Source organism: Thermobia domestica, chromosome 17 (genome assembly GCF_964235325.1).
Source record: "Thermobia domestica chromosome 17, izTheDome1.hap1.1, whole genome shotgun sequence".
Classification (NCBI taxonomy): domain Eukaryota; kingdom Metazoa; phylum Arthropoda; class Insecta; order Zygentoma; family Lepismatidae; genus Thermobia; species Thermobia domestica.
Window position 1 is genome coordinate 112,316,147 of NC_137470.1, and position 27,165 is coordinate 112,343,311.

Consider the following 27,165-nt stretch of genomic DNA (forward strand, 5'->3'; position numbering starts at 1 on the left):
ATGTAAATAAAGCAAGCTCTGTATGGCACCTTTCCAAATCATTTCTGCCAAAAAATTTGGTTATGATGACACTTCTATCAATGTATCATCCTGTTTTTAAAACGAGAACTATATTTTTTGCGTACGGATTACTGTCACCACTGCACATATGAAATCAATCTAGTCGATTTGAGATTTAAAAAGTGTAATTCAGTCGGGTGTATTTTAAGATAAAGTATATTTCGAGTTAGAAATAATTATATATATATATATATATATACCTGAAGACTTGGGGAATTTATCTTCATTAGTTAGCATTGTTACATGATATAAAATCCACTGCGTTAATCAAGATTTTGTTTGACGAGAGGGAGGAAGGAGAAGATTTTTAACCGACTAAAATAACAGTGCCGCCACTGGTCACTTGGGTCACGAATTTTGTCCAGGTCACCTGGGTCTGGGTCTTGCTTTTCAGTATCGATTTCACCCTGTGTCCCTCAAAGACCAGGAAGAAACCAAAATATAAGCTCTAACATCCTTGCAAATGTTATCTTACTCGTTTTTTAGAGATAAAATTGGGATACTTTGTGTACAGAAATTTTGGGGAATGTTCTGCTTACTAAAGTGCGAAAGAAAAATAAAAGTAACTTCCAGACCAAAACGGTTAGTTTATTTAAAATAAATTATTCGGGATATCCCCAACCTACTATTCAGGACAAATCTCTTTCTTTAAAAGACACGAAATTAAATAAAAATAACTTAGAAGATATCCTGTAATTTTATTTTTTATTCAACTGCACGGAGAATCTCCAGGAAATTACGGAAATAACCACTGCACTTCGATGCAGCAAAAAGTACTCAGCCGATCGAGCTCAAATTTAGTACACCAAAGGATACTAAGAACTGCCACGTCTGAAAGGACACTACTAAATTTATGTAGGGGCAGTTAATAAATTGCAACACACACATGTATAAATATGTGTACGTTGCAACATAGTTGTGAAACGCCTTGAGACATTTCCCAAACTTTGTGCAATCTGGAAACCAATACACTGGGGTAAGACACAGTAGGAAGTAGCAACCATAGGGAAACGAAAGCAACAAACCGAGTGAGAGGTAAATGTATTCAATGACACCGACAAACTGACATTAGTGTCGAATCCATAGTTTTCGGGATCGCTGAAATGAATAATTACACTTTCGATGTCGCTTATGCCTAAGTTTATCCCCCATCAGTATGGTGGAGAGAAAAGGTGAAAAATAAAATGTCCAAAATCCGACACCAGTGTTGAATCCGTGGTTTTCAGAGTCGATAACCTAATTGCCAAGAGTTCCATAACTTTTAGGCCTAAATTTAAACCAGAACGGGCATGTTATCCGGCCTAGGTTGACTTTCCAAACTGCATTGGGCCTCGTCTTCCTAGTAACTTCATAGCATTTCCTCGAATAACAACAGCATGGAGTAAAGTTGGTAAAACTTTCTCCTGACGACACATATCGATCACAGTTACTTATGACTATTCCCTCATCCCAACGCAAGACATTGCCAAAACTCTCCTCGGTGACAAAAAGATGCCTCATGAATATCATACATTGTTTTGTCTGTATACTGAAGCCTAGGAGACTTTTTATTTTAAATTATTTGTGCCGCATTTTGCACGTTTTCACTTTTTTTAACGTCAAAGGACGTCTCGATCCTTGCTTATTTTTAACCGACTCCTTGCCGCCTTTGAATTGCTCATCCCACTTGCAATCAGTCTTCAATGCCATCGCTTTATCACCATACACTGATTTTGAAATTTCGTGAACTTCTTTGGCACTTGTTTGCAGCTTAGAACAATACTTAATGTTGGCGCGCGACAGACACCCTTAGTCAAGGATGTTATAAAATAGAGGATTTGCCTAGAAGTATCTTCATCCTATTAAATTAATGAAGCCAAAAAACAACCAAGCATCAGCAATTCTGATTGGCTACTCTCGTTTTCGCCCTCGTCTGATTGGCTACTTTCGTTTCCGCCATGATTGTTGGCTCAAAATTTTGCGATCTTATTGGGCGGAGTGGGCACAATAGGGGTGGTGAAACTGTAACGTAGGGCTTAAAGTTTTTGTTGTAAGGGCAAATCCTCTATTTTATAAGATCCATGCCCTTAGTACGTCCTCACTCGTCTGCCTTTGGAAGCCAACTAGCATGTCACAACTCGTTCAAACTTGACATTGACTATACCAAAGGTTTAGGCTGCTGCGCTTACTAATTGAAATGGATACAACATTGATACATGGCAGTGTGCAACTATATTCTTCACTTTTTGATCACACCATGTCCTTTTTTTTAACCCGGGAACGGTCAAGTGTCGAATCGTGACGCGAGCGGTTGACAGGTGAGCGCAATGCTCACTTACAATATAATCGTTTTTATAGCTGTTTATGACTCTATGTGGAATTTATTTTGAACACATTTCTATATGTTGACATTTTGTGATTTATATTATTATTATTATTATTATTATTATTATTATTATTATTATTATTATTATTATTATTATTATTATCGCAAATAAAATTAAAATACGTTTATAAAACCATCTCAGATTTAAGTTGTATCTATTTTTATTGTCAAAGTTTATTTTATCAAATCATTTCTGTATCCCATATACAATACACTAGTTGATTATCATTATTACGTAAAAAATACATTTTTATTACCATTATCACACAAGGATCACGTCTTTAAAACTACTTACATAATCAGAGCGGGGTTTCAGCATATGTTCTTCATATGGTCATACTGTTCACATTTCTAATGGAAGGAACGATATGAATATATTAATGTAGACACTTTGCTTATGTGTCTCTATACATAGGTATTTCTAACAAGACACTGTTCTGTTGCTTGTCTCATCACTCACTGTCTTGATGCCACTTATTACACTTCCAGCAAATGCTGACAAGCGTTTCCCACACAAGCGTCACTTCACAGGTAACACATCGTGTAGTTTTTTTTTTTTTTTTTTTTTTTTTGAAGCCACAGCTAAATCTGCTCCTTGTTGTTGCTCATGATCTCGAAAAAATCACTCACGCCGTCGGTCGACAGGTGAGCGTTGCGCTGATAAGTTACACATAATCACATAAATGACGCCAATGCTACTCCAACTGAAGAGAATAAAAAGGTGGCTCTTGATTTCCACATACTATAGTACTCGCGCCGAGTCGTGAAGCTTGGGCTCTAAACCAATCATAGAAATATTTTGCTTGAGCTCTAACACATCGGAAAACTTCGGTACAATTCGTGGAGCCGATTCCCGAGCGCACACTTGGGGAAATGTCGAACAACTGAAATTCACCAACAATGTTGCCAAACTTTGAAAATATAGTAAACGAGTATATAAAAAAGGCATTTAAAAATTACCAATAATAACACTGCACAACAATAACTACAGTAACAACTATTCTAAAATGGTAACTATAGCACAAATAGTAAGAACGAAAATTTAACGCAACAAAAAAGATTTAACAACACGGAATTTGACGCCAATACGACAACACTGTACTCTCGGGAGATGTTTTCCGTGTAGCGCGAGAGAGGACACTGACAAAATTTGATGGGTGGGGGTTGATGGCTGGAACACACCCTCGCGTTCTATTGGCTGGTGAATTAGGTAGATCTAGGTCAAGCTTCACGACTCGACGCGAGTACTATAGGCAATTCAAGAGACAGATAGACAGCGCTTCAGGTCTCTAACGTCACGAGGGCAGCTATGAAACAAAAACACAAACAAGAGTGAGCGGTGTGCTCACAATTCGATCGTTCCCGGGATAAAAAATCTACTGAACTGATAGGGAACCAGAATTCGCATAGATATATAAACTCAATAGCGGAACTGTTAATTTATTAGTATACGTGCTTTTTTCTGAGATACAGACTGTTCCAAAATGTTAAACAGAAAGTAAGCGGGGGTACCCACATTCACCGAAGTAGGTCAAGGGCTTACAGTACAGTCACTGATGAAATGTCCATCATGTTATGCCTAAGAGTTTTGAAGAAAGTAAGAAAAACTAAAACCAAAGCCCCATTTTGTACGCCAATCTATGCCTTCCCTCTGCGTATAATTACAATCTGGGAAGAACAAAGAAATCTTACCTTATTTAGTTTGCCACGACGTGATAAAGGGAAAATAATAGTAATAATAATATAAAAGTAAAAGGTTTCTCTAAAATTTTCTTGACTATCTATTTGGCACCTCAAAATATCGTGATGAGCTCGAACTGAATTCTCATGTGTACTGGCACTTAATGAAGATTTGAATTTAACACTTTATTTTTGTATTCTTCATTGAAACGGGTTCTTACTAAATAACAATGAAGAGCTCAGTTTTCAATGTTTATAGTTACATGGTTTGAAACATTCTCTCAAATAACACTATGCAGACTATTTTGCAACATTTGTAGAAATCAAATATGTAAAGCTCATTCCACAAATTGTATTAAATGCGTTATTTTTAAAAATCATATAGCTATTTGGTTGCGGACATTATGGTGAAACAGAAACTAGTTGAAATATGATAATAATAGAGTGTCATACAGCGAATTAATCTATCTGATTTACAACAGGGACAGCGTTATTCAGGCGCATGCTCTAGTTTTGTTTGTAAAACACACAATTGTTCAGAAAAAACACTTCTGTGAAGCACAAAACGACATGTATCTCTCTTGTAGAGAGCACCACCCAGTGGTCGGAATGATGAGAAAACGCGGCAAAACTATTTACGGGTCTACTGAAAGCGTGTTTTTGTCCATATGGTATTTCTGAAGGCATGCTAGGCTATCGTCGATTGATCTGCCGTAATGTGAACAGTAATTTACCGTTCATGATCAGTGATGCGGGTTGTCTATGTAGGCGGCGAAAGAAAGTTGACATATTCATTGGTGAGCTTTTAAAATCACGTTTGAAGGTACCACCTTGGGTCGTTTTGGAAAAAAAATAGAAATTGTGGTACTGTTATTCTTATTAACATTGCGGAGTAAAGATCTCATTATAAACCAAATAAACATGTGTTTGGACAGCACAAAAAACTACATATAAACATGAAGTTAACCAAAAGTCAGTACATGTAAGAGCCGCCTAATGGGCAGAGTAAATAATGAACCTCCGCCGCCATCTTGAAATCCCCCATTTTGAAATCTGTGATATTGTTTGAAATGGAAAGGTAGTCATATGATATATCAATTACGGTCAGCATTTTCTCAAAAAGTCAATTATGAACTTTAGTGACCGTTATCTGTAATTATTTGGAAGATTTAGGATCATCTTTACAGTTATTTACGGAAACTTAGGAGACTGATACTCATATGTTAAAAGTTTGGATTATTAAGAAAATACTTTCGACTGCAGTGGCCCACTTTTCATCCAAATATCACATGCTACGCTCGTTCCAAGTTACTTTTGCTTACGCAGGCTGACAAAGGAAGTTGGGTGAAAATATAGCAAGTTGTGAAAAAAATAGTGGTCTACATACAGTACATTATAACTGCATTCTAATCTATCAGATTTTATTGTGTTATGGTCTATATTAGTAAGTATGTCATTTAATAAAAGGTAGCAATATAAACTCCACATTCTTTTCAACCAAAAGCAAAACATAAAGCGGAAACGGTTCTTCCAGAGAGTTCCGAACAGTTCTCCGGCAGTATATGAAGCAAATAGGAAATAATGTCAGAAAAAAATAATTCACTAATATACATACAACTTGGATACCAAATTTCACTGTTAGTTTTCTTGGCTTGTAAATATGTTTAACTTAAATTTGTTTTCGTGATAATCCAAACTTTCAACATACAAGTATTGGCTCCTAGGTTTTTGTAAAACGCCTAGCTATAAAGTTGATTCTAAATCTTCCAAATAAGTACAGATAATGATCACTAAAGTTCATAATTGACTTTTTGAGAACATGTTGGCTCTAATTGATATATCACATGACTACCTTTCCATTTCAAACAATATCACATATTTCAAAACGGCAGAGTTCAAGATGGCGGCGGAGGGTCATGATCTACTCTGCCCATTTTTATTTTGCCAATATGTGAAACTACTACTGTTTGTATTATCTATATATATTTCACTATTTTTACGACTCAACACTTTATTTGATGTATTTCTATAACATAGCATAGGCCTTCCCCACCAACTTTGACCCCCTCCCTCTCCGTTTCTTATGGCGCTCAGCCGCTATAACTTTGCACGTATGCAAATTTTTACATCCTCTATCAGACGCACTATGTCTCATTCCGCAACTCGATTCATCCATTTGGACCCTTTACATGTAAGATAAGTTTAGGATTTTCTTTGTGCATGAACATATCTTTGTTAGAATTATCGAATGGACTAGATTTGATTCGGATGTCCGGATGACACGTTCATGTCCATTCCTTGTAATACAGTTAATTTGTTTCGTCTGAAATTAAAAGCTTAAATTAACCAATTACAAGTGTAGAGACATCAGCTGGTAGCAATTCTTTGTAATTTAATTTACAAATCTCCCTTATAATTTACTTTACAGATCCAGAGATATCATTCGGTAGCCTTTCCTTGTAACTTGCCTTATAGAGTCACCAAACCTAATGTTTGTCTATTGCTGGTATTTGCATAAGCGATTTCGACAAACCGTATGAACAACATATCTATCACTTCAACCACCAACATGTTTTAACTTGCCAGCAATCTACCAATGATACTCAACCATATTTTTTCTTCATCAATTTTGTGATGCTCTGCATCTGTGTTGGTATCTAACAGCTATCTTGATCATACATCCATAACCATTTAAGCTTTCATTTTGCCGGGAAAATGAGTTGGATAGCGTGAATAATTTTCATCGTTGTAAACCATAATATTTGATATTACTTCGCTAGAGACAATTTTCATTTTTTTCTCTCTTTCTAAAAGAACAACAAAATTTAATCAACATGCAGTGATTACTTTTTAAATCTTTGCCACATATTGTCCATCTCTGTCTACTTTCAACGCAGTTTAATTCAGATTTTGACGGCAGATGAATGACAATCTACAAGTTTGACTGAAGAGAGCTCTAACAGTGAAAATATTTAATATAGGTTTCGTCCTGCGGATTCAGCTCCCTTCTGGCTAAACGCTTAGCTTACTCCGTTTTGACGTCAGAAAACCGGTTTTATTTCCAAGTTGTAGCTCATGCGGTTCGCATTTCACGTTAACCCGTAGGTCCATGCCTTATATAATATCGCTGCTGAAAGGGACGCAAAACTGAAAAATAAAATCAAACGTCCTGCAACTTCTAGATTTATCGAGAAGTTTCGAGCTGGAACTTACTCTTATTTTCGTAAGAGCTCTTGTATCAAAGTTATTTCTGAATTTAATATAACGAATTATAAACAGATCCCCTTCCTTGTTGTGAAGAATTTCTTTTTATTTCACATTTTAATATCTGTAATTTGAGTTTTTAGATAAATTTGTTGAATTCATTTTGATGCGGTTCTGTAAAACCAATAATTGATCTTTCTTAATGAAGTTATCATGTTTGAAAGCTTGTAGAGTCATTAAGGGTTGAGTAGAAGCAGTGTCGGCTCAACGGGGAGGGTTGTGGAGGAACCGCCTCCCCACGAATGATACCCATTTCTTGGAAACTCATTTGATTTTGAGGAACATGGACCACAGTCCCCTACCTTAGTAACACTAGTTAAAAAGAGTTCCCTGGAAATCGTACAGCTGATGATGATGTAAGGCTTCAAACTGATTAGTGATGTACGATTTACTCTGCTTTGATTTAAAAACTCGTATTTGCAGCCTATATTCATCTTCCAGGTTTGCTAACGCTCTCACCTTTGGTGCGAGAGGTCTCGGATTCGATTGCCGGTGGGGACAGTAGGTCAAAAAAGTGTGAAAGTTTTTCAGAAAAAACACTCTGAGTGAAGTTCTCCCTGGATTTTCTTCATTTACACCAGACAAATGACGGGATGGTACCTAACTTATAGGTTCCAGAACCCTTTCTTCCCTTTCCTCTGATAGCGTGATCGCCGAGACACCTCATCCCTCATTCGTGACAGGTTGATATGGCCATAGATGCCAAAAGCCTAGAAATTTAAATCCTATTCCTAATCCTAACCATCTTCCAGGAGGTGAACCGCCTACTCCTAACAATTCCTCTGAATCCCCTACTGGGTAGGGACTTGCTTTTATTTCAATACGTTTAATTTTGTCTTCTATGTATACACGATTCCAGAAGTGTATTCCCACCTGCAATTCTCCCTTTCCTGCAATAGTAGGCAACCCAAAATAGAGTCGTTGGGGTGGTTGAGAATTACAAAGGCGTTGGACCAAACCACAATTTTGTTACAAATATATCAGTGTGGCAAACTGCAAATAGGAAAATAAATTGTTAAGAATGGTGAGTTTATTATCGTCAGGGCAATGGATGACATAAAACGTTACAAAATGATCTTACTTAAGCAGTTCATTTTACTCCGACCTCACTCACCCTCGCCCTCGCAGTGGTAGTTGGCCGTCGCCGTCGCGAAGGTGGTTATCCATCGCCCTCGCTCGCCCTCGAGCTGGAAACTTGTCTCGCCCTTGCGCATTTTGCAGTGACAGTTGGCCCTTGTCCTCGTTCACCCTCGCTCTAGCGAAGGAAGTTGTCTGTCTCCCTTGCCTTCGTGTTGAGAATTTGTCCTCGCCCTCGCGCACCCTCTCCCTCGCATCATTGTGGACGAGGGAATTTGCGGGTGACGATGGCCTCTAGAAAGCCACCCTGGCGAGGATGAACATCTCTGCATACACTACATAGTCCATTCCCATTGCTGTCACCGACAAAAAATAGAAGTTCAATGTTTAAACCGAGTTTCATTCTTAAAGAAGATTGTCGTACTCTCAACCTGGTATCATCTTTATTACTTCCATAGTATGTGTAAGATAATTACGAAAAATTAGAAAGATGAATGCAACTACGATCACATTATGTTTCTCCATGGCAACCGCTTGCTTTCCTATCTAAAATTCGCACAAAGATGCTATTCCACCCATTTTCCAAACAAATATCCTTCAGGGGTTTATTGGGCGACGGTGGCTTAGTGGTAGAGCGTTCACCTCTGGTGCATGGGGTCCCAGGTTTCGATCCCAGCTCGGGCCAAGTGAACCCTCTGGTGGACAAACATAATGTGCGTGGGTGTTTTCGGGGTTCTCCCGTTTAATCCCACTTTCTTCATTCCACCATTTTATTTATTTCTCATCATCATCGTCTCCTTTAGCCTAGCCGGCATATTGTGGGACGTAAAACTTAAGAATTTCACTTCAGGAGCTTATTCCCGTGATGGGCATATTTCCTAACTTTCACATTCACACTCAAAGAAGTCTTTAACATTAACTTCCCTCGCCATTATTACACTCAAATATTATTGATGCTCTCATTTCCATTCTTAATTGAATTCTTCCAACACTTATTTTATTCTGTTCTGATACGTCACCATGTACATAAAGAATTGCAGAGAAAAATATGAGTTCCATAATTTTGAGTAAAAATGAAGAGCTTGTGAGTGATTTCTAACTACCAACGGACATGAAAGTGTCATCGACATCCGAATCAAACCTAGTCCACATGATAAGCATAACAAAGATATGTTTATGCACAAAAAATTAGGTCCCATGGACAATGAAGTAAGTCCCTCACGCCCATTAACCCTGTTAGTACGAAGAAAATCGTAGACTCGCAGTGAAATAGCTATTTCATCAACACTGTACACTGGAAGGTCATGCTTTATAATTCACTCTCTTCAGCATGAAACAACGTTTCCAGAGGTGCGATGTATTGGGGCCCATAACGTACTTGAACAGGGAAAATTGGGAGGATGTCGGGAAAATTCCCTACAGAAATCCGTCCTATCACCTTTAGCCCCGGGTAAGCTATAAGGGATACGAAATGTGTGTACGAAGTTTTGTATTGATAGACGGAATAGATATACCAATACACGCTTTCCCCTCATACCTATTCTGTCTATTAATACAAAACTTGGTACACACATTTCTTATCCCTTATAGTATTTTTCGAGATATATTTGGATTGTGTGCTTTTATCCGGGTCACTCGAGAGGGGAACAAATTTGATCAGAGTGTCAATCCATGCCAAGTGATCGAGAAAAAAGAAAAATTACCGCTAGACATTTTTTAAAAAAAATAAGTTTCTCATGAATGTTGACACTATATCAGGGTACTTCGAAACCACAATTAATTATTTTTAAAACATCTCGTAGCGACGCAGCTTCTGACGCCATTTTGCATTTTCTCTATTTCAGTTGTTTACGTTGTTTTGAATATCTCAGCATGTGTTTGTCCTAGCAAATTAAAAATTGCTGGACGTGTACAGATTTTGCCAAGCTAAAACTTTGTCCTCTTAATATTTTTGCATAAAACCACAAGAAAGGGGTGAAATTAGGGCCTACAATAGCAATTTTTTTGGACACTAAAAACATGTTTGGAAAGAGAAAGCAACTGACACAAAGGTCTGAATTTATGTATGCATGTAGTCTGGGATTATGCGTTTATACTCGAAAATTTGCAGACCTGTAGCTGCTCCCAAAAGCCTCAAAAATATCGTAAAGTTGGGCAATTATGCCAATTTGGCGTATTTCACTGTCCAATATCTCCAATGGGCCAGGATAAAAATCTGAAATTTTGGGAATAGTTACTCCTTTAGCATAACATACCACACAACAAAGCGCGTTTTTTATCTTTGAGCAGAAGGGGGTCAAAAAATTAGGGAATGACGTCATACTATAGGAGGGTTTTGTTCACAAATATAGCTAAATATTCGTTGTTGTGAAGTAAAATAAAGTAGAATGAATGGCTAGTCCAGTCAAGGCTCTCAAATTCCTTTCGGTCCTCTAGTTGTGACTCAATGTCTTATCACGGGGCCGTGGTGGCTCAGTGGTAGAGCGTTTACCTCTCCTGCATGGGGTTCCGGGTTCAAACTCTGCTCACGCCAAGTAAACTTTGTTGAGGACAAACACCGTGTGCGTGGGTTTTCTCGGGGTTCTCCCGTTTCCTCCCATTTTATTCATTCCACCATTTCATTCATTTCTCATAATCACCGTCTCCTTTAGCCTAACCGGCATAATCATGGAACGTAAAACTCAAAGATTTTATTTCATTTTTTCAATGTCTTATCACCGACAGCAGCAATGGTAAATAGTTCCGCTATGAAGAGAAGGCGAGAAAAGTCAAGTTGCTAAACTAGTTGCGGATAGAGTAACCGATGGAGTATTGGAATCGTACTAGACTTCCAAACGGAAAATCTTGGTTGGAATAAACATCAGATAGTATCGTTTTTCCCATAAAACATTCGTTACCAACATAGATTCATCTGCGGTTAGAGAAGGTACAAGATATCACTGGCGAGAATCCAAGTAAGCAGTGTGTGCGTTCATCATACATTGCAATGATAAATAGTTCTCCTATTTTTCGTCTCTCTCTCTCTCTTTCCATCTTGGCATGTTCTTATCATGCCTTGAATCTTTATCCTCTCTTACCGTTACACACACACACAAACGCACACTTAAGTCAAGGAAATAAGTAAAATCTTCCTTCCTGTGGATTACTCAGTCTGAATCGAATCGTCGCGTCACTACGTGTTCGCATCTTCGACCCAATGGTGGCCTACAATCTAATCCACATCACCTGGCTGATGTGATAACCCGTTTCAGCTCTAGCGTGTTCATTCTGCCATTGCGAATTACAACGTTATATTCGCAATAGGTGAAATCGAGAGTGGGTGTTCGGAACAGATAAATGTGCAGAAATGACTAGAAAATTGCCTCTTTTGGAATATTTCAAGACAGGATTTCATTTATATTAAATAAATAAAAATCGCTCCGATAACTAATCTGGGTTCGAGATTAATTTTATTTTTTAATATGATCACTGCACAGCTGTTCTACATGATGTGAATAAATGATTAAATTAATACAATACGACCGATTTAATCTTTTACAGGCCGAATTATGTTACTGTTATTTTTAGCTATTTCTTGCATATGTTGCTGTTTTGGATGTACTATTGACCATCCATAAAGAAAAATAGCGACCGACGATTGGAAGATAGTTTTTGCGTATGTTCCAAAATTGGAACATTGGCCTGTTTCAGTATATATTCCCTTGTACTCTGAAAACTTATAGTTTATTGATTTGGAATATATTTTTATGTAGTAATTGATAATAAATGTTACAAATATTGTTATAATTAATATCAATCCTCGAACATAAGTAGCTAATTATATCAGTTATTACAGCATTTATATTCAAATGATATAATTTATTTTTATGACACATGTTTACAATATGATAACATAATTTCATTATACAGGAATACAATACAGGACTCATGTCAAATATACATCCAAAATACACGTAAAATATTTGTGCTAATACATGGGGTATAATAGCGTAGAACACAAATATTTCTCTTTTTGTGACCAATAAACATCCTCTCAAAACTTAACTCCACTTCCCCATGGTATAGAGGAAAGCATCCTCTTTAGTCTCTAAGCACACTCTTTGCAAAATTTAGTGGTGTTCTTCTTGCTGAAACCACAACGCTTTTAGTCCCGTCATCAAATAATAATTATCAGAAATCTTTACTTCTTTGAAGGGTGCTTTCTTGGCCCTGGCCGTGAGGGAAATTTTTTCTGGTGAAGGAGATATAATGCCATCTCCTTTCCAAACGCCAGGTGTGTCATACTACTGGTATCGTCGTTATTAACCTCTTCATAAAGCAAGCAACTTGCAACAAAGCGATAGATAGAGAATTTGAGAACAAATTGTACCACCAATTTTTTTATTTTTCAAACGCGGTCTGTATGCAGCAAGAAGTGTATTTAACAAACACACAACTGCAATTATCTTGTTGTATCTTTGTAAGTACAGAGCATAGGCCATATTTTCTGTTTTTGCCTTTGGAATTCCTGAAAATAGTACTAACTAGAGTGAATATTGGCAGCTATGAAATGAGTACTTTCAGATAACCAAAATAAAAATTGTTTTCCAATAATAGAAAGCAAAAAGGCAACAGAACCTTCGATATGACATATAAGTATAACGAGAAAACGTAATACTGATAAATATTTATTTTGAAAAATAGAAAATCGGACATATTTGTACCCTATAGATTTACCTGCCATCCCAGTGGGTACTTGGACAACTAGAATGTTCGTAGCAAGCCTAAATAACAGAATATGAACGCCAAGAAGAAAATGATATAAATAATATTAGAGATCCCATCCTAAGTAAGATATACGTTACAGGCCAATGTTTCAAAATTGGAACATTGTAAAATAGCATGTAATTACGAACTACTATGTAAACTATATAGCGAACAAACATCATCAGCCTTTTAAAAGGACTTAAAAGTACCGTTTGCTAGAAATTATAGACTTTTGTACTAATAGGCTTTTCATAAAAATATATAATAAAGGTAGATACGAAAATTTAAAATTTTACCAAAAATTCAAGGGCATTCCTAATTTACTAATGAAGAATTGTGTTATATTTCTATTGATATTGTTTATTTAGTATCTCTTCTTACATACAAGTCATTTTTATACTCTCTAGTTGATATTAATTATGTTTTACAAACTTAAAAACATGTTCCAATATTGGAAGATTGGCCTTTAAAAGGTTAAATAAAATAATTAATTTGATCACAATCAGAGATTGTTCATCGAGTTTTTAATATTTCGGAATATAATTCTTTTGAGTTTTCTTTAATGAAAACGAAACAATAAAAGATACAGTTCGTTCAACCTTTTCTAGAAACCCTTCTAACGGTCAACCTTTCCAGGAACCAGTCTGACTACCTAAGGGTCGGGTAATAAATTCTTACCCTCCTAATGACCTGTCCGACCACATCTGACAAGAAAATATACAGAATACCAGTTTAGTCAGACGCCCTGCGATTCTATTGTTGTATATAATCTCGTCATTCCCTACTATGTATTTCTTGTTAGAAACAGACTTAATGATGATGCTTGCAAAAATTTTCTAAACTGATCTTCTATTTGAAGACTACATTCATAAATTATATTTAGATCCCATTAACTTAAGATTACATAGTCAGTACTAGCAAATATCTAAACAAATCCCAGCATCATTTGCTTGATTATTGTCAAATACAAGAACTCAATTCTTCAATGCCTATTCCATTTAGTTTGATACGAAAATTAGTCTTGTCTTTACCACAAACAAGTTCCTTATCATTGAGGATAGAAACAAAATTAAAAAAAAAAACATGTAGAAGGAAAATCAAGAAATAAAGACCAAAAAGCTAGTTGCACAGGAATTGTAAACTGATATATTGAGATTGAAGCTCGATATTGAATTCTATAAAAAGGATTACCATCTTTTAGGTGTATTTGCTATACATTTCTCTAACATAGATTATTATTTAAATAAAAAACAGTCACAACAGGATTGTGTTTGTATTGTTTAGATCTTTTTAGAGTACGGTGCCCTTTCCCTTCTCTTCCTCGTTCATGGTTCACTTAAATTCGTGGCTTTTAATATTTCAAGGGTACACGGAAAGAAGTGGCTAATTGACATTTTACATTTCTTTTTTTTTCCTCAGGAGAAGCAATTTACAATATTGATGAGCCCCTTATTTCCCTGGATTTTTCCTTGTGTAAGATTCTCTGCAGAGCAATTTTTTTTGGGAATATTTGTTGTGAATTTAGAAGTACAAACTAGCATCAACAGGTGGTATCAATGTCGACTTTTCGCTAAAATTGCAATGAACCATTTTCTTTCCTGTAGCCTTCATTTTTTCTTTCTGGAGAAAGGGTGGAGGCGGAAAATGATGTCATTGCTCGGAGCGGCAAGTTGCTTAAAACCGGTCCCGATCTTGACATATCCTATTCTGTTCATTTCGATAATTCTGATTATCCTTCTGTTGTAACTGAATCAGTGTTTATTAGCAGTTAATTACTGCAATTATAGGGTACAAAACTGACCAAAGCACCAAATACGTATATACATTGTATTAATAATACGTCTGAAATGGTTTTGGCGATGTCACATCACTTCATCAGACACGTTATGAAAGATTTCTCCTGTGTCACGAAGTCGTGAGGGTTCTGTGGAGGCGCGTACCCACAAATTTTCTTGGGATGAGTCCAAAATTTATTGGGGTGTCCGATAGTACAAGGCACTACGTCTATGTATTTAAAGAGTATTTTTTTATTCTGCATCCGAAAAGACGATAAGTAATTGTAAAATACTTCCACCTACATTTTCAGGAAAAAAATATAAAAGCAGATCATTTTTATACGAGAAAGAGTATAGATAAAGTGGAAAATCAAATTTTCACGGTACATCAATCATTTCCCTGTTACGTAAGTATACTTTTGTTAAGACATTGTACAAATGTACGTTGAGTTAGAAAGTTTCTTCTTCGGAGGGGTGTCTGGACTCGGTGGGCCTTACTGTGGGAACGGCCCTGGTTCTGTTAAATGTATCGACACTCAAAAAAGTTGCGAATTACTCCTTGAAGGGCATCTAAAAGCATTTGTCAAGGATTGAAGGCTAATGTTTGAAGTTTCTAAATTGTTAGAACTAATTCTAACAAATAGATTCAAGAACTGCAAGTTCATGTAACGCCCACAGCAAGCTCATTTCCATTTGCTTATTGGTTCGGTAAAACATTTCTGCAAATGAGGAAGACATTTTTTGATCTTTCATGCAAACTCGCGAAGATACGGATTATTAACGAATTAAAATAATTACTTACGGAATATGTTATCCACTAAACTCGTTTCTTTGATGTTCCTTGAATGAGGAGGATTTTTTTTCTTTTTTATCTTGAGAGAGGCATTACAAACTAATTGCTTTGTGCTGAGTTAAACGCACAAAAAGTCTTTAAATTACCCTATGTGTACAAAATAATAAGTTCATTGAGATCAAGTGAATTACATGCTGCAGTTTTGTATTTAAAGTGGTTCATTATTTGTGTTAAGAATATTTCCTTTATATTAAACTTTGGGAACTTGATGCTGCCTCTGAAAGAGCTTTTTTCAATTACGTAATCCGAGTTAGATAATTCATACGAGGGGCGCCCAATAAGTTACTTACATAGACAAGAAGAAATACAGATAGGCTCACTGTCAACACTGGTTGTCGATGTAACCCCCATGGAGGTCTAGGCACCGCCTTCACTTTGTGAGCAGCGAAGAAATCCCACAGAAAAAATAGTCTTTGTCATAACAAACCACTAGGAAAAAGCATATTGGACCTCGTTATCCAACGAAAAACGTTGTCCCTGCAGTATTTCTTCTGGTCTCGGAATAGGAAATAGTCATTAGGTCTCATGTCCGGATTGCAGGGAGGATGATTCAACACGTGGAAACCATACTCAGCAATGGCAGTCTGAAGTTTCCGGGCCGTGAGAACAAACATTTGCTATGCCGCGTAGCGCGAACACTCTATTCAGGGCCACTACTGGCCTCAAATCCCGCAGCGGGGTTCCCCACAGTGGCCTTGGCTTGCGTGTCAGGAGCTATTACGCTCCACCCATCTCTGCCTGTCTAGGTAAATAACTTATTGGACGCTCCTCGTATCTTCTCGATTATCCATCATCTTCACAGTTTTCCCAGATGATTCTTAGGATAAGGACATACCGAAGAGACCTCGCGATCGAAGTCGAGGTTCAAGTCGCGGTCGCTATCTCGATGTCTATGTCTAGACGGATGAAGGGCGCACATACCGAGGAGGTCACACCCTCGCTGTAAGTTCTCAGTTTGAGAAGAAACATTACTGTAACGCATCTGAAATTATTCCGTCAGTGCATCACAACCACTGTAAAACCACATTTTGAAACTGAAAGGACCAAACAGTTTATAAAATGGGATGGACGCAAGACGAGATATGAGAAATACCAAAGTCTCGTCTCTTGTTTCGCAAAAGTATTTGAGTCTCATCTCGTGTTCATCTCTATTAATAAATCAAATACTCTTACATTTTTTTTTTCAATTTTCTGTGAACAAATATCCTCCTTCAGCATTCAGGCGAGAAATCATTTCCCAGTACTTTTTTTTTTTTTTAAAGTATGTCCTAAGATTTCGAGGTGGAGTGAATATTAACTTCAACAAATGAAGTTTCATCACTGCAATTCTATTATTTTACGTTTCCTTTCTATGGATACGTGCCTGTCTTTACAGGTATTTCTTTACTTTATATCTGTACAGAATTTCGAAGAAACCCTTTTTCATTAATCTTGGAATTTGAGGAGACGTGGAGTTTTTAAGCATAGATATGATTAACAGTAGCTTTTTTTTCTTTACAAATTCCACAATTTACGGACTTCAGCTCGAAAGCTCCCTTCTTGTAACCGCCACTGCCTTATATAATAATAAGCTACAGTATAATTCTCAAATAAATAACTTGTCTGACATTCCCATTTCAGTTGCTATTTGCTTCCATTCTCTATTTAAAACGTACTTATTATGATGTAATTTGTGTTCTTTATCCCATCTTGCTCGAACATTTCTCACTAGTTCCATTTTAAATGTATTTCATAATCAAATGTAATAGTGCAGTATAACCTTTCAAGCATGGACACACACTCACACAATCCTCTGCAGAAGAAATGCTTAACAAATGAAGACTTTATTTCCTGCAGCGCTTCAGGGTGAACCAATAAGAACACGAGCCACAGCGATGGCTTCGCTGAACATCGATGTAAAAAGAAACTCGGTTGCTTATCATCGCGACCACTAATTCACCCTCCCAGTCGACCTCTAGGTCGCGATGTAGCGTACATCATCGGCATGCGGTTACTTATTTGAGTCATGGGTTAGTGCCAGTATCGAGGGTGCAACCGCGACTTAAACCCCGACCTCGACCCCGAGGTCTCTTCGGCATTTTCGCACCCTACTCGCAACCAGTGGGAAGGCAAAAAAACAAACATTATAGGTACACAAATGCGTTTTGTTTCGCATTGTGAAACTACGGTAAACTTCCAAACTGTACGAGCTTAATGCTGCAACTACATATAGTAGATGTACAGTACGCCACATAATTTTTTGAGGTACAAAATCCGTGAGTTAGGCAACCCACCTAACGCTCGCTCCAAGATTAACTACGCCTGAGGGAGCAGCTAGAACAGCAGCATGAACTTCCCCCACCTGTTAAAAGAACAAATCGTAAAGAGTGTTTCTGTGTAGGAACGAGGCAAAACGCTGGCTGACCAAATAACAAAAGGGAAACTTTGCATACTTGTACTCACAGTACGGAAAAATATATACGGACACCAGAGACGCCGATGAGACTTAATCTTATAATTAACTCAAATGAGGGATTAGATAAACTAGTTAGCATACCTCAAATGACTATACATATATGCGTATCAAATAATATACGGATAGATTATGCGGTATATGTATTAGGTTATCTTTTAAAGTGAACACAAAGCCTTGCGCTGAGTTTTGAAACTATTAACAGTAGTCCTACCTGCAAATCAATTAAAGTACAGATGGATCATTCAGGGGAAGAACCAAGCCCATGATGAAAATTTTTGGGGTCTAACAGGGCCTGAGCTCCTAGGTTCCGGCGCCACTGAGTGATACGTAATGTTACTTCGAAAGAAGAGCTTTTTCTGATTTCACTATTCGTCAAATGATTTTTGCAAATGCTAAATATTGGTATGCAGTAATTTATTTCTAAATATTAAAAATGCAAAATTCGTTAACACTCAAACAAGTAGGAGAACGTATCCGCACTAAGCTTATTTCCCCTTAGGTTACAAATATAACTAAGAGTTCCTGATTTGTTTAATATTTGTCCAGATTTACAGATTGAGACACAAGGAGAAAAGAGGAGAATATAGCGTCAATAAACAACAATTTAAAAATACACGAAATAAACGGATAATATCAAATATAGAACCATTAACAGAATTAACTCTGTAACTCGTTTTCTCCATTCATTTTTCTTCCTTTATTTTCAGGACTATATCATAACTGAATTTCTCCACTGGAGATTATCCTCAATTTAGCAGCATCCAACTGCTCATCCTTGTAAATGAAACATTTTAAAAAGTGTAAATGGCTAAGGCGAGAATCGGACACGTATTGCCGGATTACGAAACCACCACGCTAACCACTCATCTAAAGCGTTACTTTTTCCGGCTCGCCTAAATAAAGAGCCCTTTCTGTTCGCTCAAAACGTAGCTTCTTAGTAGTCAAATTGATTCGCAAAACACAGGAATATGTAATTGAGGACTCGGAGGACTTTATATCACTGTAATCCCTAAATTATCAGCATTGCAGGATTTTTAAAAACAAAATACAAACTCCTTTTTTTTTAATCAAATACGGCGCCTATATTATGCAAGTAAACAAACTAAAGAGGAATCAATTACTGCGTAGTAATCGAGGTTCAGCGTTGCAAATGGCAAATAATAATAATAATAATAATAATAATAATAATAATAATAATAATAATAATAATAATAACAACAAAAGATGGTCAAGGCGCTCGAAAAGTAATCTGAAGGTAATCGAATCGAATCTGATCCACGAACGACCAGTACTTTTTATACTTTGGAATTTTTGGTGGCGATTGAGCGGTTATGATACAAGTTTTGTCATCTTCAGACATTTGAGTACTCGGATGTTTCAATACCTGAACTATCAAATCTTCAGGAATAATAATAATAATAATAATAATAATAATAATAATAATAATAATAATAATAATAATAATAATAATAATAATAATAATAATAAACTAATTATTATTATTAACTCATAGAAGATTAAAATTAGGGAGCTTATTATAACTCAGGGCATAAAATTACAACCAGAAATGTAACATTTGGCAGGAATATTTCGGTTTCGTTTAGTGTTGTTCACGAGAAGAGGAATTTCTCATCTCGTTTCTAAAACAAATAAAGCAAAATTGAGACAAGAATTAATATTTAACATTGACTACGGAACAAGGCTAACTCAAGTTATCGTCTCGCTTTGGAGATAGGAAACGAGACGAGACGAAAAGTATCGTAAACATTACTCGTTTTATCTCGATTCACGAAATAGTGTATGCCCATTCTTTAAGTAACAATTGTTTTGTAGACTGAATCTTATACGCTATTTTGAATTGTGCCGCTAGGCTGAATTTTGTTACTTTGTATTTTGGAGCTCATTGAATTTATTATGGTCTTTATAGGTATTTTTCTAGTAAAGCTTTTATAATTACTTCTGCATATCCTAAAAGTTAGTTTATTATATGCCTTATTGTTCAGTGATATTCAGTTAGTTTTATTGCTGTTATTTTCCTTAAAACGTACAGTAGATTGCGTTCTACATGAACGTTTATTGGAACGCTTAATTTAAAAATTCTGGTAGTTGCAGAGGTGCGTCCTTGAGGTCCAGATACACTGCCAGAATCCCGACTTATCTGTCACTTTGCCTAATTTTAGGGCAACTTTAAAAATTTTAATACTATTATTATTATTATTATTATTATTATTATTATTATTATTATTATTATTATTATTATTATTATTATTATTATTATTATTATTATTATTATTACAGAAAATTTAAGACCTCAATATTACGTCCTACTGCAACATAAAAAAGCATACTGAAGTTGATAGGAAAATAAAAAGAAAGGTTAAGAGATACTTTCGAGGGATTAGTGTCCGAAAGGAAACGAGGGGGGAGTAAGAAGGTGGTCAGCTCCTGGACAATATCAACATCGAAACTTCGGATGCCTAAACATACACTAACAAGTAAGGTTTCCCAGGTGATACACGCCGATTTTAATCAAACTTCACAGGTTTGTAGAACAGCAAAAAATAAGCAACACGTATTTTTTTATAGCGGCCCATATGCATATTTAGGCGGTATAATAGAGCTGTCAAATTGGGACAACAAAGCATACTTTAGATAATAGCGCGAAAACGAGAAGAGATAGCCAAACGTTGTAAAGGAGTAAGTTGTCATGACACGATAAGCATTTCAATAACACATAGCGCTTCCACGGGACTAACATACAACATCCGCAAATGGACCAATCAGGGATGAAAAGCAGTCACAGAGCTTTATCTATTACGCGAAATCCAAATAACGTACGTAAGAATAAAGAATGATAAAGAATAAGTGATACGTGTTTTTTCGTTTTTGCAAGATGAGACAAAAAATGTAAATAGATGCATCGTTATCTCAATGTCGAAAGATTGGAGAACTGGGAATATGAAGATGTGAACGCCTTATGAGAGGCAACCTGTCAATCATTGTTGTAGAACTGGTTGCAGGTGACAGGTAGAATCCTGCTCGAGAGAGAAATACCAAACGTGGTCTTGTTGTTCAATGGTTTATATGTTATATCTATTAGTAGTTAGTGATTGCGAACAGTTGAATGCTCATGATGAGTAATTTAAAAGCCACCCAGCAGTAAACGAAATCACGCCCTTCCTGTAAGAATCGGCCGTATAGGATAGTAATACAAACATTGATATTGTTTTGCAACAAGCCCCGTTGTAGGGATAAATAGGCCCTTTGCGGGATACTAAACAACATGTTGAATACAATTGAACAGGTTGACAAAAATAGACAATTCATAGTCACATGCATATGAGCATGCATTTAAACCAAAACACGTGGATATGTTACACAAGCACTATTTTCGGTAAGATGCTGTATGTTGAACCATAGCCGGCTGCTATTTAACAGAATGTAGAGTAATGTCAAATATTGTATGGAACGAATATAAGCAATTGTAGTAAATATTCGTCATACAAATGATTCTTATTGAAATCGGACATGAACCTAATAGAACTTCCTTGACATAAGCAGTATAAAAACGATATTAAATGATTCGTGGCCACATGTATTTGTTTCGAAATATACAAATGTAAACAGTATAAAGTATGGCACGTCAAATGAAAATGAAAAGTCCTACAACTAACTAACAAAACAGTTCCATTGAATAAAAATTAAAAGTCCTACAACTAACTAACAAAACAGTTCGATATACATTTACGAAAACAGTACATAAATACCGTTCTTGGCCATTGAAATGCGTTTGGATTTGCCACATGTCAATATTGGAAACCATTCCTCTGTTGTATTAATAGATAGAACTAAACGTAGCATTCCGAACACAAATTTCTAGAAAACAGTTCTAGTGTCATTGACAAAGAACTGGGCATAACTAAAGCCGAAGAACATAACCAGTGATGCAATTCATAATTCAATAGGTGTGTTGGCAATATGTTGAGTGCAACACGTCTGTTACGTAGTATCATTATATACATCTTGCACAGCAAAATGTTGCATGCCAGTGCGGATATTAAAAAATAAATAGCTATTTTGAAACAATAACAAGGACAATATGAAACAAATACTCTCTATATACAAGGGAAACGGAATTCACTTTGTCTGTTATACAAGAAACGTAAATGACATCTTATTTGTTGTCCAACCTATTCATTGTATGTATTGCAGAAGTGGAACTTCACAAAAAAATCCTCCAAACACAAATGTTTTAGACACCAAGAACACCTGACAACGGATGGTTGTCTACAACAATGAATGCAATTGCTGAAAACCAAAATCTACTGGGTTGGCAAAATGTATCGGTCTTTCCGAAACATAGCCGCAGCGGAACCATGCATAGGCAAACAGAGGTGTATATCTTGGAGAAGATAACTGATTATGTACTAATGATTGAAGTTTGATAATATTGTCTCTTGTATGGAGATTGATATTTAGTTGTTGAAGAGTAACTACATCGGATATTTTACGCACATAACTCTTTCATATTCTAAAACCATAAACATCCAGAGGTTGGATTATGCCCGTTGTATGCTTAGGTATGGTCATTATTGTACATTGTTTGGTTGGATCTGCGATAGCTGCCAAATCATCTTTATCATACCCAGTCCAGGAATCTACTAATAACACGGTCCGGTCACGAACTTGTGGAAGGTACGCAGACTGAAACCATAATTTGATTATTTCTTTGGTTACTTTGCCAGATGTCGATGCACAAATCAGCAAGTTTTCTGGTCGAAGCATTGTCTGTTGTACCCGTGGCCCGAACTTTCCCTGAGGTTCTTTTAAGATGATGAGCATAGGCGACAGTAGCTTTCCATTGGCAGATACGATTGGTTGTATTGTGTAACTGTGTGTCGTCGCAGACAGAGACTGCACATTTGCGTAGACCTGTTTCTCTCCACGCATTGCCAGACATCTACCCGAATGAAATTCCAAATTGAATCCACTCTGATCTGTATTATACACATTCTCCGCGCCTGAGAATTTATACATGAGCGAACACTTTGCACGAAACTATAAGCATTATCATGTATATCTTTGTATTGTTCTGCGCTATTGTACGTGACGTATTTTGTAATTTTCCGTGACACGATATAACGACGCCTTTTAAACTGCCATAGCCATTTCTTTGACACTTTAAACCCGTCGAATTCCACAGTTTGACTAGCTTCTATAGCCCAACGTCGTAAGTCTGCGTCATGAATTATAAGATTTTTGCATTTAGGAGTATGAAATTTCTCATATACGATTGCATCAATATGCGTCCCTTTTTCATAATTTGTTCCACCGTCATGCAACTGTCTTTCCCATTTATAGAGGTCATTCCTACTTTTGACTAACTTGAACCTATGTTTCACAGTTTCAAACGACAGACGCCTCTTCTTTCCACTTTTCCAAAACTGCACTGCCTTAGCTTTATATTCTCTGTCTACAACTTCGCTGGTGCTCCCTTTCTCCGCAATACCGACGTTGTATTGTGATAATCCTTCGTCTTCGTTGCTTTCTGTGTCATCTTCACTCGCGAGTGCAGAAGCGACGTCATGTACGTCATTATCACTAAATACCAGATCATCTGTAACGTCCACTTCGGTATTACAACCTTTCCTGAAACTTTCCAGGACATCAACAAGTATATCCTTTATTTCCATTTCATATTCGGTTTTTACAGTGTTCACACGTTTTGTTTGTTTGTATGCGTCCATTAACATATCCAGCACATTGTGTGGATTTACATACGTCATTTCCACAACACTGCAAACAATAGCAAACCACTTACACACACTTCATGCTGACTACTTCACAACACACGGGTTCATGTGTTCAGGACTTCTACCGATATCTTTACATGGCATATACACACAAACACACGTATATCCACATATAGAATGCACAAACGTTCGCCACCAACCGGTCGTCTATTAGTTTCAAAACACAACTGTGCCCCCACTTCCACACTGTACGGCTTCCGTGTTTGACGTAGACATACACTCCCAGATAATACCCAGTTTTCACCGCATTTCTGGTTCTGCTTCTTTACACTACACTGTCCTTGAGCCAATGTCTCTTCTGGCGTGTATGCAACCAGTTCTACAACAATGATTGACAGGTTGCCTCTCATAAGGCGTTCACATCTTCATATTCCCAGTTCTCCAATCTTTCGACATTGAGATAACGATGCATCTATTTACATTTTTTGTCTCATCTTGCAAAAACGAAAAAACACGTATCACTTATTCTTTATCATTCTTTATTCTTACGTACGTTATTTGGATTTCGCGTAATAGATAAAGCTCTGTGACTGCTTTTCATCCCTGATTGGTCCATTTGCGGATGTTGTATGTTAGTCCCGTGGAAGCGCTATGTGTTATTGAAATGCTTATCGTGTCATGACAACTTACTCCTTTACAACGTTTGGCTATCTCTTCTCGTTTTCGCGCTATTATCTAAAGTATGCTTTGTTGTCCCAATTTGACAGCTCTATTATACCGCCTAAATATGCATATGGGCCGCTATAAAAAAATACGTGTTGCTTATTTTTTGCTGTTCTACAAACCTGTGAAGTTTGATTAAAATCGGCGTGTATCACCTGGGAAACCTTACTTGTAAGTAGGATTTGTCTTCATCACGATAAATAGTAACACGCTTTCTTTTGATAAAACACTTTGGATTATGTATGCGTTATATTGATATTTAAAAAAATATATATATATACATAATATAAAAAAGAATAGTTCCTATTTACAAATTTTGGTTGAACGGATATATGGAACATGTTGGAAATGGTGAACAAAAATAATATTATTTCAAGCAGTAAGAGTAATAGTGGAAGACGTTCGGAATAATTGCTAGGATACAATATCGTTTCAAACACATTTATGTCTCATACTACGCCCTTAGCATAACCCTTAGGGGTCGCATTCATGAATTGTTTGCTAAACACGTTACTTTTTCACACAGTACGAATCAAGGTTGTAGCCAGACATGGACGTCATATTGCTAGTATTTCCCCTGTGAAGAAGGCCGTCTCCATTTTAACTTGTAAGACCGAAAGAAATTGAGTATTTTTAATTTTATTACACATCAGAAGTATGAATATTGTAGTTCATAAAATATTTGTAATTACCGCAGCGAGAATCAAACCAGGGACACCTGAATTACGAAACGAATGCTCACGCCACTAAGCTAAGACTGCTCTGTTAAGTAAGAGTCAAAAAACACTCGTGTATGTAGCAAATTGCACACGTTGACGATAACGACGAAACATGCCGAGTTCAGTCGTGATAAAATACTATAGTCGAGAGACTTCAAATTTAAATTAAAAAGCAAAAATAGACATACAAACACACAAGGACATGGAGAAACTGGTTTTAAGAGTAATTCGAACCCTTAAATGGAACCTAGTGCCTCAGACCACTTTCTTTTCTTATTCACAGAAAGTATCTCCGTAACTTGTCTTTATTATACTAAGCAATACTCGTTTTACAGTTATTTCCAGTAACATTGAGCGACAGGGACACGAATACAGATACATAGAGGACATAATAAATTACAAAGGATCTCCCACCGGGAAATGAACACGGGACAGCCAGCACTGAACTATCTGAGGCACTGATGGCGTGGATCAATGAAAACTTGAACCACCACCCATCGGGACCCACGACCAACCATGACACACCATGACCACCAAGACCCACCACCCATCATGACCCATTTGGACCCACTACCACTGACCCGCTCCGACCCACCACCTACCAAAACACATCGTTATCAACTCTGACACGTGATACACAGTCTCTTCTCTACTGACTAAAGAGTTTCTGTAATGAAATTCTAACTAATCGGGTTTGAATTTTTACGGTCACTCGCTCAAGCACTGGACTGTTACAATAACGCTGGATCTTACCGTTACTATATAAAATGGTAAAGTGTTTGCCATAGGCCAAATTTCGATGAATTTCAATTAAATTACATAGTTTAATTTCCTTGTTGAATTATCGACACTTTTCAGTGGAAAAATGCACAAAATTTGAAAGTCCCACATCAAGGTAAGTAGACCAACGTACAGTCCAAACTTAAAATTTTTGTGTAATTAAGCGTACATTACAAATTTTATGTATACTTTTCTCAGAATTTTATTGCTTGATTAGTCTGTGCTCTAAGCGCTCCATATAATAAACGTAAGCTTTTGCAATTATTATAGTAAAAAGGGCATGTTTTCTGTTTCTCAATTTGTTTGTGAATTTGTTTCTCACCTAATATCAATCGTTTTAAAATTATTTTTTACAAAACAACCCACTAAAAATTTTTGCATATATAGAGCGTGCCGCCCCCCTGCTTAAGAAGAATTTTTAAAAAAAAAAAATGCTATAAGACGTTCTGTTCATTTTCACTTAAGACTTAATATACTAAATTTCAGCTCCGTAAGTTTAACGGTTTGTGAGACATTCATTTTTTTCGCAAAAATTCGGATCCCACTACCCCATTAATATATTATTATAATGAAAGTGATATAATAACATCCCAGTTTGGATTAAGGTCTAACTATTAACTAAGGCATTTCATTTGATTTTGCAATTTGGCTGTGATATCAGACGCACATAGTTACATCCATTTTTTATATAATAATTTATATATTACAGTGATTCAAAAATGTATTTTTTTTCCAGTAGTTAGCTTCTCTAAAAACTCATAAGCTGTGTGTTTTGAAAGCCAAGTAGTAGTATAAGTCTTATTGCAATTATTGCAATTACAAATATCAATATCCAAAATGCCTGAAGTTTTTTCACTTAGAGATACTCATCTCAAGTAAATAAACAGAAACAAATGAAAAAGAAAGAGTAATGGA